Below are 15,745 nucleotides of genomic sequence, written 5' to 3'. Positions count from 1 at the left end.
ATCAAAAAGTCTGCAAATAATAAATGCTGGAGAGGGTGTGGAGAAAAACGAACCCTCCTACACTGTTGGTGGAAATGTAAATTGATACAGCCACTATGGAGAATAGTATGGATGTTCATTAAAAAACTAAAAATAGAGCTACCATATGATCCTGCATTCCCACTTCTGGGCATATATCCAGAGAAAACCAGAATTCAAAAAGATACATGCACCCCACTGTTCACAGCAGCACTATTCACAATAGCTAAGACGTGGAAGCAACCTAAGTGTCCATCAACAGATGAATGGATAAAGATGTGGTATACATACATGATGGACTATTACTCAGCCATAAAAGAGAAATAATGCCATTTGCAGCAACATGGTAGGACCTAGAGATTATGATACTAAGTGGAGTAAGCCAGACAGAGAAAGACAAATATCACATGATATCTCTTATATGTGGAATCTAAACAAATTATACAAATCAACTTATTAACAAAACAGAAATAGACTGACAGACACAGAAAGCAAACATATGGTTACCTAAGGGGAAAGTTTGGAGGGATAAATTAGGAGTTTAGGATTAACATATACATACTGCTATATGTAAAATAGATAATCAACAGTGACTCACTGTATAGCACATGGAACTCTACTCAATATCTTGTAATAACCTATAATGGAAGAGAATATAAAAAAAGAATATACATATATATGTATAATTGGATCACTTTGCAGTTATATCTGAAACTAACAAAACATTGTAAATCAACTATATTTCAATAAAATTTTTTAAAAATAAGTTAAAAGATAGAATTACCCTATGATCCAGCAATCCTACTTCTGAGTATATGTATCCAAAGAGGTAGAAATCACAGTCTCATAGAAGTATCTGTACTCCAATGTTCATTGCAGCATTACTTATAATAGACCTGTGACAAGACACAGAAATACACTGAGTGTCAGAGAGATGAATGAAGAAATGTGGTACACAAAATAGAATACTATTCAGCCATAGAAAATAAGGCAATCTTGCCATTTGTGATAGCATAATGCCCTCAATGTCCATCTGTGTTAAGTGAAATGAGTCAGACAAAGAAAGACAAATACTATATTTCATTAAATGTGGAATCTAAAAAAGCCACTCATTGAAACAGATCAGATTTGTTTTTGGCAGCTGTGGGATTTGGGGGTGAGAGAGTGAAGTAAAGGTGGCTAAAATTCCAGTTATAAGACAAATAATTTCTAGGGATGTAATGTACAACATTGCATGTCTATAGTTAACAATATTTTATACTTGAAAGTTGCTAAGAGTAAATCTTAAAAGTACTCATCACAAGGAAGGAAAAAAAATGTAGCTATGTGAGGTGATAGATGTTAACTAATCCTATTGTGGTAATCATTTTGCAATATATATATATATATATATATAATCATTATGTTTTATACCTTAAACTTGTAGAATGTTATATGTCAAATATATTGCATCAAAACAGGGAAAAAAGTATCACAAAATGAAAACTTTTATAGTTTTTCTTAGTAATTAATAATGTTTCATTATCTTATTTTTAGAGTTTAGCTCTAAGGGAAGGGAAGGGAAGAAATTCTTATTGAGTGGTTAATAGTAGTAAAGTCCTGTGTACAAACATTTTGGGTTAAAATCTAGTGAGGTATATAATATTTTTAAAAAATTTACAGATATGAAAGGTATGACTAAGACATTTTCTCAAGGTCACACAATAATGAAATTCAAAGACGTTTATCCGATTAAAAATTTATACTCTTTCCTATCTACGACCTACCTCCCTGTTATTGAACATTTTAATGGTTCTCTACCTCTTCATAAAGATATGATTGTCTCTTCACTCATTGACTCATTCTTTCAAAAACAAATAAAAAAACCTGTCCTTCCAATCACTGATTCATTCATTCTTTCAAGAAGAAATTTTTGGTATCCATTATGTTTTATACACTGTGCTTCTTTTACCTAGTTGCTTGGAATACAAAATGAACAAGCTTGTTTCATCATGGAGATATTAGTCACAGCAGTTGGCCTAATTCTGACTTGAGTGATTCCATTATCACATGCTTAAATCTTTCTTCTCAGGAAGGGAAATGATTAAACATGACAGTTTCACTTTCACTTTTTGCAGCTAAGCTGCTGTTGTGCACCCTCTTAGAGATGTATCTACTTTAGAGAAGATGAACTGATGTGAGCACTTTGTAGGTGTTCAAATATTAAACAATTCATAAGCTACTTGAGGATTTAATACAGGGACTTGGAGCTCCCTTGGGTTCTCAGGACTTGTTGCTTAAAAAATATATATTTTGCATTTTAAAGAAAAGGTAAAATTCTAAATGCTTTCTACTTCCAGAGTATATTGCAATCTAAATGTATTCAACTGTGCTGCTATATTTAAGTAAATTCATCAGCTTGTTATATTTAACATTTAGCTGAACCTTTTAGTGCTGTAATAAGAATAGTATTATCAAAATATGTAGAAGAAATTGTACATCATGATTACAAAAAGGCAGTGTCAATCATCTCATGAATTTTTCTTGGCTGTCCTCCCTTGGAAGTTATATAGGACCTACAATTATACCTCTAGATGCAAAAAGCACCAGATTCTGAAAGTTACAGCATTAGTAAATGGATAGTTGCATGAGGCAACATTGTTGAATATTCAGTTGACCCTTCAGCAATGTGGGGGTTAGGAGTGCTGACCCCTACACAGTTGAAAATCCATGTGGAACTTTTGATTCCCCTAAAACTTAACTACTAATAGCCCTATTGTTGACCAGAAGACTTACAGATAACATAAGCAGTTGATTAACACATATTTTATGTTTTGTATATTAAATACTATATTCTTACAATAAAGTAAGCTAGAGAAAATGTTATTAAGAAAATTATAAGGAAGAGAAAATATATTTACTGTACTGTAAGTTTATGGTCTCTGTTTACAAGATGAACCACTTGTCAGTACCTACATCAATATTGTCTTGTATTATACAAAACATTACAGATGTTATCTATATTACTAACACTAGACATCAAAAATGAAAAGATGTAAAAAAGAAATTCATATTTATCTATAGATGTAACAATTCATGAATTGATAACAAAGAAGCAGTAATATGATTGCTTTATGGGAGCCTAGTATAATCAATATGATTGCTTCACAGTAACCCAGCCTCTACATTAATGAATGAATCATTGTAAAATTTACATGGCATACAGTATTACAGTCATATTCATAATATAGTTTTGGAAACTGTTAACATTTTAAAAAAATACTGTTGACCTGTGATGATAGGCTGATATGCAGTTTCTCCAATTAGGAGAGATAGAGGCATACTGCCCAATAGTGTAATTCTTTGAAAGCAAAGCTATAAAACAGTAAGAAAACTAGCACATTAATAATTTTACATTAAATGTCACTCACTTTTTGACTATGTAAGGACAGACTAATCTCTACATGCACACTTTTTCAATATATTTATTGAAAAAATATCTGTGTATAAGGGGACCCATGCAACTCAAACATCAACTATATCTACTTAATATAAGGGTTACAAGAAATAAGAAATATCTCCATGTCTAAGTTCAGTGTGATCAACCTTCAGTAAATAAATGTCAGGAATATTTTTTGTTAAAATTATAGGGAAGAAGATGATAATGCAATGGAAGGCTAGTTTTTGAATTTTTAAGAATCCTCACATAAAAACAAACAGAACTGGATAGAAAAAACAAAAATCTGTGGATAATAAGTATCCATACAAGCCCCTGGAGACAAATTATTAAAGACTTGTAAGACCTGTGTGTAACAATGGTTGTGTGGAAAATATCAGCAGGAACTAACATGACATTTGAAAAGCCTAAGAAAAGAAGAATCCCTAAAATCCAACAGTTACTCCTCGGAAAGCACAGCAGCAAAACACAAGATTTATATGGTTAAGTAAATTAGATTATAATGAGATATTTAAGACAGCTACACTTTATGTAACAATAAAATGGAGTAACATATGTAAGGTACTCAAAAGAAAATGAGAACCAAGGATTTCCTACTCAGCAACACTGATCATCAGCTGAAACCCATCTGGTTTTTGCCTACCGCATTCTTCATTGCATGCCAGATACCTATGTCAGTCTTAATTGGGCTAGAAAAGCCTGTGAAATCTCAAAACTGACCCATGAGGACATCTCTTCAGGGAAGGGCTCCACACGGAGGAAAAATTTCTGGGAATGGAATCAAAATTGAGTAGGACAGAGACAATAGAGAGAAAAATTCTAGATAAAAGTGGAGAAAAAACTATAGCCAGGAAATCTCAGAAAGCAAGCTGCCATATTTTTAAAGTACAAAAACAAGAATAAAGGGAGATTTGTACATTATAAAAACTACCTTAAAACATACTTTCTGGTAAAAATTTGGAAAACTCAATTCATGTAAATATAAGCAACACAAAAATATTAAGACCAGATACCATATAAGCTACAAGTATAAGAAAATATAAAATAGACTAAGGAGCAGAATAATAGTCTTTCAGAAAAACTATGCATGCCAGAAAAGCATTCCCAGAAAACATTAAGAATCTAATGTATATTTCAAGATAAGCTGAGTAGGTTAAATATTTATGCAGGCATGAAATTATAGATAAAAATGCAGAAACAAGATGATAGAAGTTAAGAATTATAAATTTTTAAAAAATCATAAGAATACTGTAAAAGCAGTACAGGAGCAAATAAACAGAACATAATACCTCAATAGCAACTGATAGTACAAAATAAGGAAATTTAATAGATTAAAAAGAGGTAAAAAAATTGAGAAAAGTAACAGTTATTGAAGGCAAGAACAAGCAAAGAAAATCTAACATATGGATAACAGTAGTAACTGAAGAAGAATGTCTCATCAAGGACATAGAATACATAAAAATATATTAAAACTATAATTCAAAAAACTAAAAAAGTTTCTATTGCCCTTTTTAAAAGAGAAAACATAATATCTGAAACTGTTAACCCAGAATGACCAATAAATTTTTGTAAAATGATTGAACTTAATAGAAAAAGAAAATAGAAAACTTGGGCCATTCAAGCAACAAAGCACAAGGCTTACACAAGAAAGTAAATTATCATGAGATATTAAGACTGCTACACCTTATACTACAGTAAAATGGGATAACATTTTTACAGTACTTAAAAAAAAGAAAATGTGAGACAAGGATTTCTTACTCAGCAAAACTGATCTTCATTTTGAAAGGCTATCAACTATTATTAATGTACAAGTATTAATAAGATATTGTTGTCATGAGACTTTCCTCAATTATCTCTTAGTGAAAGAGATTTGGGCAATGATAAAAACTAGAAAGGTACTGACCTAAGGACTGGTGGTAGGCGTTATATACATAGTTACTTACAGAAGTAAAATGAAGTCTTAAAGAATTTATAGCACGTAATGGCTGTATTATCTGCTATTGTAGACACAGTGTGAACATGAAAGTGTGGAGAGAATATGAAGAAATCATATGCAAAAAAATGTTTAAACTGTTTTCAGTAACCATCATTGATATTGACATTAATCATTCTCAATCTGTTCACATGTAATATGCTATAAAGCAAAATGAGTAATCATGGAATATTCTAATTCTACCACCTTCTGTATTCTTCAGAACCAAGATCTCTGTGTGGAAGAAAGAGGATATGTACAGATACAATATGAATATAATATAGAAAAGATTAAGTGAAAACCCTACAATTATTATGAATTAGAACTGTATTAGAATGTATTAGTAGTGTGAGTAGGAACTCATGAAATTTTGTTCCTTTTACCTATATTTATACTTTTTTTTTTTTTTCTTTGCAGTACGTGGGCCTCTCACTGTTGTGGCCTCTCCCGTTGTGGAGCACAGGCTCCGGACACGCAGGCTCAGCGGCCATGGCTCACGGGCCTAGCCGCTCTGCGGCATGTGGGATCCTCCCAGACTGGGGCACGAACCCGTGTCCCCTGCATCGGCAGGCGGACTCTAAACCACTGCGCCACCAGGGAGGCCCACATCTATCTTTTTAAAGTCTTTTTCTCTCCATCTCTCTATTCCTCTCTTCCACATATAGGAGATGTATATATTTTCTGATGGTTCTATATACATATACATTGTATGCACATATATATCCTGTACATTATCTTTAAAGGAAGTAGCAATGAGCATCCATATTGTTTTCTTAAATTACCATTTCCCTTTAAAGGAATCCAGGGCTAACATAGAATTGGCCATGTATTAAGATGAGCCCAGATCAACTTCTCATACCAGATTATAAGGTAGCTATCAACAAATGTTAATGCCCTGTCTAAAGAACCAAAAGGCCATAGGAAGCAATTTTGGAAGAGTACCACTGTCCAAAGAGGGGATATTTTGAATGTCATGAATAAGAATTGCTATGGATGGAGCCCCACAATGGTGTGCTAGTTTCTGCTTTATAACAAAGTGAATCAGTTATACATATATGTATGTTCCCATATCTCTTCCCTCTTGTGTCTCCCTTCCTCCCACCCTCCCTATCCCACCCCTCCAGGCTGTCACAAAGCACCGAGCTGATCTCCCTGTGCTACACGGCTTCTTCCCACTAGCTATCTACCTTACATTTGGTAATGTATATATGTCCATGCCTCTCTCTTGCTTTGTCACAGCTCACCCTTCCCTCTCCCCATATCCTCAAGTCCATTCTCTAGTAGGTCTGTGTCTTTATTCCTGTCTTACCCCTAGGTTCTTCATGACATTTTTTTCTTAAATTCCATATATATGTGTTAGCATACGATATTTGTCTTTCTCTTTCTGACTTACTTCATTCTGTATGACAGACTCTAGGTCTATCCACCTCATTACAAATAGCTCAATTTCGTTTCTTTTTATGGCTGAGTAATATTCCATTGTATATATGTGCCACATCTTCTTTATCCATTCATCCGATGATGGACACTTAGGTTGTTTCCATCTCCGGGCTATTGTAAATAGAGCTGCAATGAACATTTTGGTACATGACTCTTTTTGAATTATGGGTTTTTTAGGGCATATGCCCAGTAGTGGGATTGCTGGGTCATATGGTAGTTCTATTATTAGTTTTTTAAGGAACCTCCATACTGTTCTCCATAGTGGCTGTACCAATTCACATTCCCACCAGCAGTGCAAGAGTGTTCCCTTTCACCAAATATGTTTAAATCTCAGTTTATAACCATATTTAAAAAAAACATAATTGGTCAGCTTTTGAGGATGACAGAAATCAATTTTCATATAAACCAGGTAAATGACATGTAAGAATCAAACATTTTTAGGTGTCTTTTTCTACATTGTGGATATTCAAATTATAAATGAGGAAGAATGTCACCTTATAAAATATTTGTTAGTAATTAAAAAAAAATAACAATGAAAATAGAGCCATCTTGAAAACTTCTTGAATTAGTGGATCTAGACATTGAGCCCCTATGCATTTTAACATCCAAAGAGAGTGAAAATCCAAACACGTGCCTCCTAAGGGAGGAGCACAAGTGAATCTATATCCTTGCCAAAGAGACTGTACTTGATTTGGTCATGCCATTGGGTCCATTGCCAATTTGAAATAACTAAAGATGAGTGAATAAATTGCTACCATGCACCATGAATACACAATGAACACAATCCAGACTGTGAGACATTCTAGATTAAATGGCCTAATACCGTAAACAGATAAAAATGATAAGGAAAATAAAGGACTAGAAATCTTTAGGTTAAAAGAAACAAATTATCAAGATAGTAAAGAGGCAAAACAAAGCTATAATACCTAGAAATATATACTTAGGTGATGAATTAAAAAAAAAATGCCAGGAAGTGATTGCTAGTTAAGTCAGGATAGTAGTTACTTTTGAGCAATTGAAGAATGTGTGATTGATATTTGCACGAACAAGGGCTTCTGGGTTTCCTGACAATGTTCCTGGGCTGAGTAATGATTACATGTGTCCATTTAATAATGTTTCACTGCACTATTCATTTCTGTGTAGATTTCTGTATCTGTATATAATTTTACAATAAAAAGGCAAAATAAAAATTCAAGTAAAATGACAGTTTATTTTGTTTTGTTTTTTGCAGTACACGGGCCTCTCACTGCTGTGGCCTCTCCCGTCGCGGAGCACAGGCTCCGGACGTACAGGATCAGCAGCCATGGCTCACAGGCCCAGCCGCTGCACAGCATGTGGGATCCTCTCGGACCAGGGCACGAACCCATGTCCCCTGCATCAGCAGGTGGACTCTCAACCACTGCGCCACCAGGGAAGCCCAGTTTTTTTTTTTTTAAAGAATGTCTAGACCAATGCGTATTGCACTGAGAGGGCCCCCCCGCCCTCAAGACTATCATTTCTCCAGTGGGAAAAAGAAAGCCCAGTGTGGACGTACAATTCCCTCACCATTACATGTTGCTTTCCAGGGGGCCTGCTCTAGTTGTACCTCACAGGGATCACAGGGAAATCTGAAGGGCTTGACCACTGTGAATCAATGTGATTGAGAAGAGGGGTATGGTTTACAGTACCTAACAACTCCCAAGTAGAAATCCTACTAGCAGCTTTGCTCATCTGAAGAAGCAAGACAGTGGTGTACTGACCAGAAAACTTGATGGGACATAGGTCTGCCTGACTTTGGATGCCAAACCGAGAGCCTTGCTAGCCTTGGACCTTGGTTTGCCTCTCTATCCAGGCAGGAAAGCTAATTCATAACCCCATCTTCTGGTGAGTATAGTACCCAGTCCTGACCACTGAAGAAGCCTGACCAGAAAATCCTGGCAACTGTGGATCCTATCCTGTGACCTTACTTGGGTAGAGAACCAGGCCAGGAGAGAATAGATGATATATTCAAAATATTAAAACTAAAACAAAAATGTCAACCAAGGATACTATACCCATCAAAGCTGTCCTTCAGAAATGAAGGAAAGATAAGACTAACAAAAGGTGAGGGAGTTAATCAACTCTAGATCTGCCTTGCAAGAAATGCTGAAGGGAGTACTTCAAGTAGAAATAAAAGGACATTAATTAACATTATAAAAACCTATGAAGATAGAGTAGAATTCACTGGTAATGGATATATAATCAAAGTCAGATCTCTAATAATAATAATTATGGTGCATAATTCACTTACAACTCTAGTTTAAAAGTTAAAAAAAAGTGTATTAAAAATAATTATAACTGCAATAATTTGTTATTGGGTACATAATACATAAACTGTAATAATAATGTGAAGTGTAAGGGGGTAGAGTAGTAAAAATGTAAAGTTTAGAAATACTATTTAAGATGTTACCAGTTTAAATTAAGGTGTTATAATTTAAATATATTTTATGTAAGCCACATGGTAATTACAAATGAAAAACCCAAAGGAGTCATAAAAAGAAACTGATAAAGAGGCCAAAGCATACTGATATCAAAAGTCATCAAATTATGCAAGAGGATAGCAGGGTAAGGAGCAAGGAACAATTGATTTACAAAACAGAGAACAATTTACAAAATGGCAATAGTAAGTCCTTAACTATCAATAATTACTTTAAAAACATGGTTCAAAAGGATACATGCACCCCAATGTTCATTGCTGTGTTGTTTTCAATAGCCAAGACATGGAAGCAATCTAAATGTCAATCGACAGATGAATGGATAAAGAAGATATGGTACATATGGAATATAACTCAGCCATTAAAAAGAATGAAATAATACCATTTGCAGCAATGTGATTGGACCTGGAGATTATCATACTAAGTGAAGTAAGTCAGACAGAGAAAGACAAATATCATATGATATCACTTATATGCGGAATCTAAAAAAATATACAAATGAACTTATTTACAAAACAGAAACAGACTCACAGACTTAGAGAATGAACTTATGGTTACCATGGGGAAAGGGTGGGAGGAGGGATAGGAGTATGGGATTGACATGTACACACTGTTATATTTAAAATAGATAACCAACAAGGACCTACTGTATAGCACAGGGAATGCTGCTCAGTATTCTGTAATAACCTAAATGGGAAAAGTATTTGAAAAAGAATAGACACATGTACATGTATAACTGAATCACTTTGCTGTACACCTGAAACAAACACAGCATTGCTAATCAATTATGCTCCAATATAAAAATAAAATTTTTTTTAAAAAGTTAGTTTCTTATAGGCAACATATTGTTAGATCTTGGTTTATATTTATTCATTCAGTCACTCTTTCTTTTGATTGGAGAAAGCCCATTAACTTTTTTTTTTAATTTAGGAGCACCTAAATATATAAAGCAGATACTAACAGAACTAACAAGAGAAATTAACATCAATACAACAATAGTTGGGTAATTTAACACTTCATTCTCAAAAATGGATAGATTATCCAGACAGAGAATAAAAGAGGACCCTCACAGATTTGAAGAACACTATAAACCAAATGAACCTAACAAACATATCCAGAATATTTTACCTAACAACAGCAGGATACACCGGCTTTTTAAGCCCACATGGAATATTTGTTAGGATAGATCATATGTTAGGCCACAAAACATGTCTTTGCAAATTTAAGAAGATTAAAATCATACCAAGTATCTTCTCTGACCACAATGGTATGAAACAAGAAATCAGTAATAGGAGAAAAACTGGAAAACTCATGAATACATGAAAATTAAACAACACTCTGCTGAACAACCAATGGACAACAAAAGAAATTAAGGGGAAATTTCAAAAATACTTAAGACAAATAAAAGTGGAAATACAACATACCAAAACTTATGGGATGGAGCAAGAGCAGTTTTAAAAGGGATGTTTATAACCACCAATGCAAACATAAAAAAAAACAGAAATACCTCAAACAAACAACCTAACTTTACACCTCATGGAATGAGAAACAGAAGAACAAATTAAAGTTGAAAGTTAAGAGATGGAAAAATGTTAAATATAAGAGCAGGAAAAAATGATATACAGAACAGGCAAACAATAGAAAAGATTAAAAATCCAAGAGTTGATTATTTGAAAAGATAAACAAAATTGAAAAATCTTTAGTTAGACAAACCAAGAAAAAAAGAGAGGACCCAAATCAACAACATTATAAATGAAAGAAGAGACATAACAACTGATATCACTGACATGCAAAGGATAATAGAGCCTACTATGAACAACTACATGCCAAAAAACTGGACAACCTAGAAATTCTTAGAAATTCATAGAAACATACAACCTGCCTAGACTGAGTCAGGCAGAAATAGAAAGTCTGAATAGATCAGTTACTATCAAGGAGACCAAATCAGGAATCACAAACCTCCAAAAACAAAAACACCCAGGAACAGATGGTTTTGCTAGTGAATTCTACCAAACATTTAAAGAAGAATAATTAATACCAATCTTTCTTAAACTCTCCCAGAAATTCAAAGAGGAGGGTACATTCCCAAACTCATTTTACAAGGCCAGCATTACCCTGATACCAATGTCAGATAAGACATTACAAGGAAAGAAAACTACAGGCCAATATTCTTCATGAATATAGATACAGAAATTTGCAACAAAGTTTTAGCATACTGAATTCAGCAGCACGTCAAAAGCATCATACACCATATTAAAGTGGGATTCATGCTTGGGAGGCAAGGATAGTTCAACATAAGCAAATCAATAAATGTGATTCACCACATTGATAGAAGAAAAGATAAAATTTATATGATCATCTCAATGTATGCAGAAAAAGCATTTCACAAAATTCAATATCCATTCATGATAAGAACTGTCAACCAATTAGATACAGAAGAAACATACCTCAACATAAAGAAGGCCATAGAAGACAAGTCCACAGCTAACATAATACTCACCAGTAAAAGGTAGGAAGTCTTCTCTCTAAGGTCAGGAACAAGACAAGAATGTCTACTCTTACCACACTTATTCAATATAGTACTAGTTAGGCTTCAGAATTGGAAAGAAAGAAGTAAAATTGTCTCTGTCTACAGATGGTGTGATTTTATATATAGAAAATTCCAAAGATTCCACCAAAAAAACCGCTAGAACTAGTCAACAAATTTAGTAAAGTTGCAGCGTATAAAACCAACATACAAAAATCAGTAACATTCCTATACATTAAAACAAACTTTCTGAATAAGAAATAAATAAAATGCTCTCATTTACAATAGCATCAAGAGAATAAATACTTAAAAATAAACTAAACCAAGTAGGTAAAGACCTCTACACTGAAAACTATAAGACATTGATAAATGACATAGAAGAACACACACACAAAATGCAAAGATATCTTGTATCATGGATTAGAAGAATTAATATTGTTAGGATGTATATACTATACACAGCCATCTACTGATAGAGATTACACTGAATCTAAATTCCAATGTCATTTTTTACAGAGTAGAAAAAACAATCTTAAAATTCAAATGAAACCACAAAAGATTCCAAATAACCAAAGTAATCCCCAAAAGAAGAACAAAGCAGAAGGTATTAGACCTCCTGATTTCAAACTGTATTACAAAGCTATATAGTAAGCAGTATGGTTCTGTATAAAAATAGACACCTAGACCAGTATAACAGAATCAAGAGCCCAGAAATAAATCCATACCTATACAGTCAACTACTTATTTGACAAGAGAGTCAAGAATACCAAATGAGAAAAGACAGTCTCTTCAATAAATGGTGCTGGTAAAATTGGATATTCACTTATAAAAGAAAGAAACTGGACCCTGTCTTTCACCACTCACAAAATTAACTCAAAATGTAAGACCTGAAACCATAAAACTCCTAGAAAAAAAGGTATAGAAAAATTTCTTGACTGGGGTCTTGGAAACAACTTTTTTAATACAACATCTAAAGCACCAGCAACAAAATCTAAAATTAACAAGTGGGAATACCTCAAGCTAAAATGATTCCGTCCAGCAAAAGAAAGAATCAACAAAATGGAAAAGCAACCTAAGGAACTAGTGTGCCTGCTGGATGCTGGTGGGGGAACTTGACGCCCAAGGAGATGGGAGGAACTCCCGAGTGACAAGGTAGGATGTGGGGGAAGTAAGGGGGAAGGAAAAGTGGAGGCAGGACAGGATCCACACCCCTGAGGGGTGGCTGGGAGGGGGAGAGGGGTTCCCTTGCCTGGAGGGACCCCAGGGGCTCAGAGGATCAGGGGGGAGCACACCTAGCGTTTCCCCTGCCCAATCGGGCCCTAGGAAGCCTGCAGGGCTTCCAGGCTGGGTCCTCTACCCTCCAATGCCCCCTCTGGGTTGCAGTGGTCCTAGGGGAGTAGGAGGGAGGCAGGGGAGAAGAGGAGAAGTGGACAGGAGGGGCCCTCCAGAATCGGAGGATCAGGGGAGGTGCAGAGGGCATTTCCCCTGTCCACTCGGGCCTCGGGAAGCCTGCAGGGCTCCTGGGCCTGGTCCTCCATTTTCTGGGGCCCCCTCTGGCCTTGTAGGTCCTAGGGACATGGGAAGGAGAGAGGAGGAGTGAAGAGGAGGTGAGGTGGATGGTGGAGGGGGAACCCTCCAGGACTGGAGGATCAGGGGAGGCGTGGAGGGTATTTCCCCCACCCATTCAGGCCCTGGAAAGCCTGCTGGGCTCCTGGGCATGGTCCTCCATTCTCCAAAGACCCTTCTGGTTGCAGGGGTCCTCGGGGTGTAAGAGGGAGGGAGGGGGGTGGAAGAGGAGGAGAGGCAGACAGGGAGGGGCCCTTTGGGATCAGAGGATCAGGGGAGGTGTGAAGGGTGTTTTGCCTACCCATTCACCCCGGAAGCCTGTTGGGCTTCAGGGTCTGGTCCCCTGGCTTCTGGGGCCCCTCAGGCCGAGTGGCTCCTAGGGGCATAGGAGGGAGGCAGGGGGAAGGAGGAGAGAGGCCAGTGGGGAGGGGCTCTCTGGGACTGAAGGATGGGGGGAATGTGCCTAGCATTTCCCCCACCCACTCAGGCCCAGTGAGCCGGCTGGGGTCCTGGACCTGGTCCTCTGACCTCCAAGGCCTGAGGCACTCCTGGGGCTCTCCTGCTGTGTTGAGCCTAAGCTTCACCCACCCAGGGCCTTTTCTGGCCCTGTGGGTCCTAAGCATAGGCCCCACCCACTGCCTAAACCCCAGCCCTGCCTAAGCCCCGCCCCACAGCCAAGGGATTTTCCAATTTTTTTAAACATTTTATTTAGTTAGTTAGTTATTTTTATATAGCAGGTTCTTATTAGTTATCTATTTTATACATATTAGTGTATATATGTCAATCCCAATCTCCCAATTCATCTCACCACCACCCCCAACCCCCTGCCTTTTTACTATTTTGATTCTATACTATTGCTTTTTTACAATTTTCCTCTATTTTTACTATTGTGGTTCTGTTTTACCTTCCAGTTGTTGTTTCATCTGTATTTTTATTTTTTTATTCTTTCTAACATATCTTTTAGTTTTCTAATTTTATTTTTACTCTTTGTTATTGTTCTGCTTTTTTTCTTTCTTTTTTTTTTTTTTTTTTGCTGCTCTGCATGGCTTGCACGATCTTGGTTCATGAGCCAGGGGTCGGGCCAGAGCTCCAGTGGTGGGAGCTCCAAGCCTGAACCATGGGACTAACAGAGATCCACAGACACCAGGGAATATTCATCTGAGTGAGGTTTCCTGGAGGTCCTCATTTAAGCACAAAGACCCAGCTCTATCTAACAGCCTACAAACTCCAGTGCAGGAAGCCTCATGCCAAACAACCCGTAAGGCAGGAACACAATCCCACACATCAAAAAAAAATGAGATGACCAAAAAATATGTCAAAGAAAGATGAAGTAGAAAGGTAGAAACCTACAAGACCCAATAAATGAAGAGGAAATAGGCAATCTACCTGAAAAAGAATTCAGAGTAATGATAGTAAAGATGACCCAGAATCACGGAAATAGAATGGTGGCATGGATTGAGAAAATATAAGAAATGTTTAACAAAGATCTAGAAGAATGAAAGAACAAACAAACAGAGATGAACAACAAAATACACTAGAAGGAATCAATAACAGAATAAGTGGGCCGGAAGACAGAATGGTGGAAATAACTGTCAAGGAGCAGAATAAAGAAAAAAGAATGAAAAGAAGACAATCTCAGAGACCTCTAGGACAACACTAAACACACCAATATTCGAATTATAGGGGTCCCAGGAGAAGAAGAGAAAAAGAAAGGGTCAGAGAAAATATTTGAAGAAATTATGGTGGAAAATTTCCTTAACATGGGAAAGGAAAGTCACCCAAGTCCAGGAAGTACAGAGAGTCCCATACAGGATAAACCCTAGGAGAAACAAATCAAGACACATATTAATCAAATTAACAAAAAATTAAATTCAAAGAAAAAATATTAAAAGCAACAAGGGAAAAGAAAAAATAACATACAACGGAATCCCCATAAGGTTATCAGCTGATTTTTCAGCAGAAACTCTGCAGGCCAGAAGGGAGTGGCAGGATATACTTAAAGTGAAGAAAGAGAAAAACCTACAACCAAGATTACTCTACCCAGCAAAGAGCTCATTCAGATTCAATGGAGAAATCAAAAGCTTTTCAGACAAGCAAAAGCTAAGATAATTCAGCACCACCAAATCAGCTTTATAACAAATGCTAAAGGAGGGAAACACAAGAGAAAGAAAAGACCCACAAAAACAACCCCAAAACAATTAAGAAAATGGTCATAGGAACATACATATCAATAATAACCTTGAATGTAAATGGATTAAATGCTCCAAACAAAAGACACAGGCTAGCTGAATGGATACAAAAGCAAGACCCATATATATGCTGTCTACAAGAGA

General features: G+C 36.1%; 1 long non-coding RNA gene across 1 annotated transcript in view; it reads right to left on the bottom strand.

The window, feature by feature from the left end:
* Positions 1 to 807: 807 nt before the first annotated feature.
* LOC117203395 (uncharacterized) overlaps positions 808 to 15,745 on the bottom strand; it is a 55,946-nt gene continuing 41,008 nt past the window's right edge. The window contains exon 4 of the long non-coding RNA XR_004486130.2: positions 808 to 914. This is a non-coding gene — a long non-coding RNA (uncharacterized LOC117203395). The remainder of the gene's footprint in view (positions 915 to 15,745) is intronic.

This window comes from Orcinus orca, chromosome 6 (assembly GCF_937001465.1).
Source record: "Orcinus orca chromosome 6, mOrcOrc1.1, whole genome shotgun sequence".
NCBI lineage: Eukaryota > Metazoa > Chordata > Mammalia > Artiodactyla > Delphinidae > Orcinus > Orcinus orca.
This window is presented reverse-complemented; position numbering and strand designations above follow the sequence as displayed.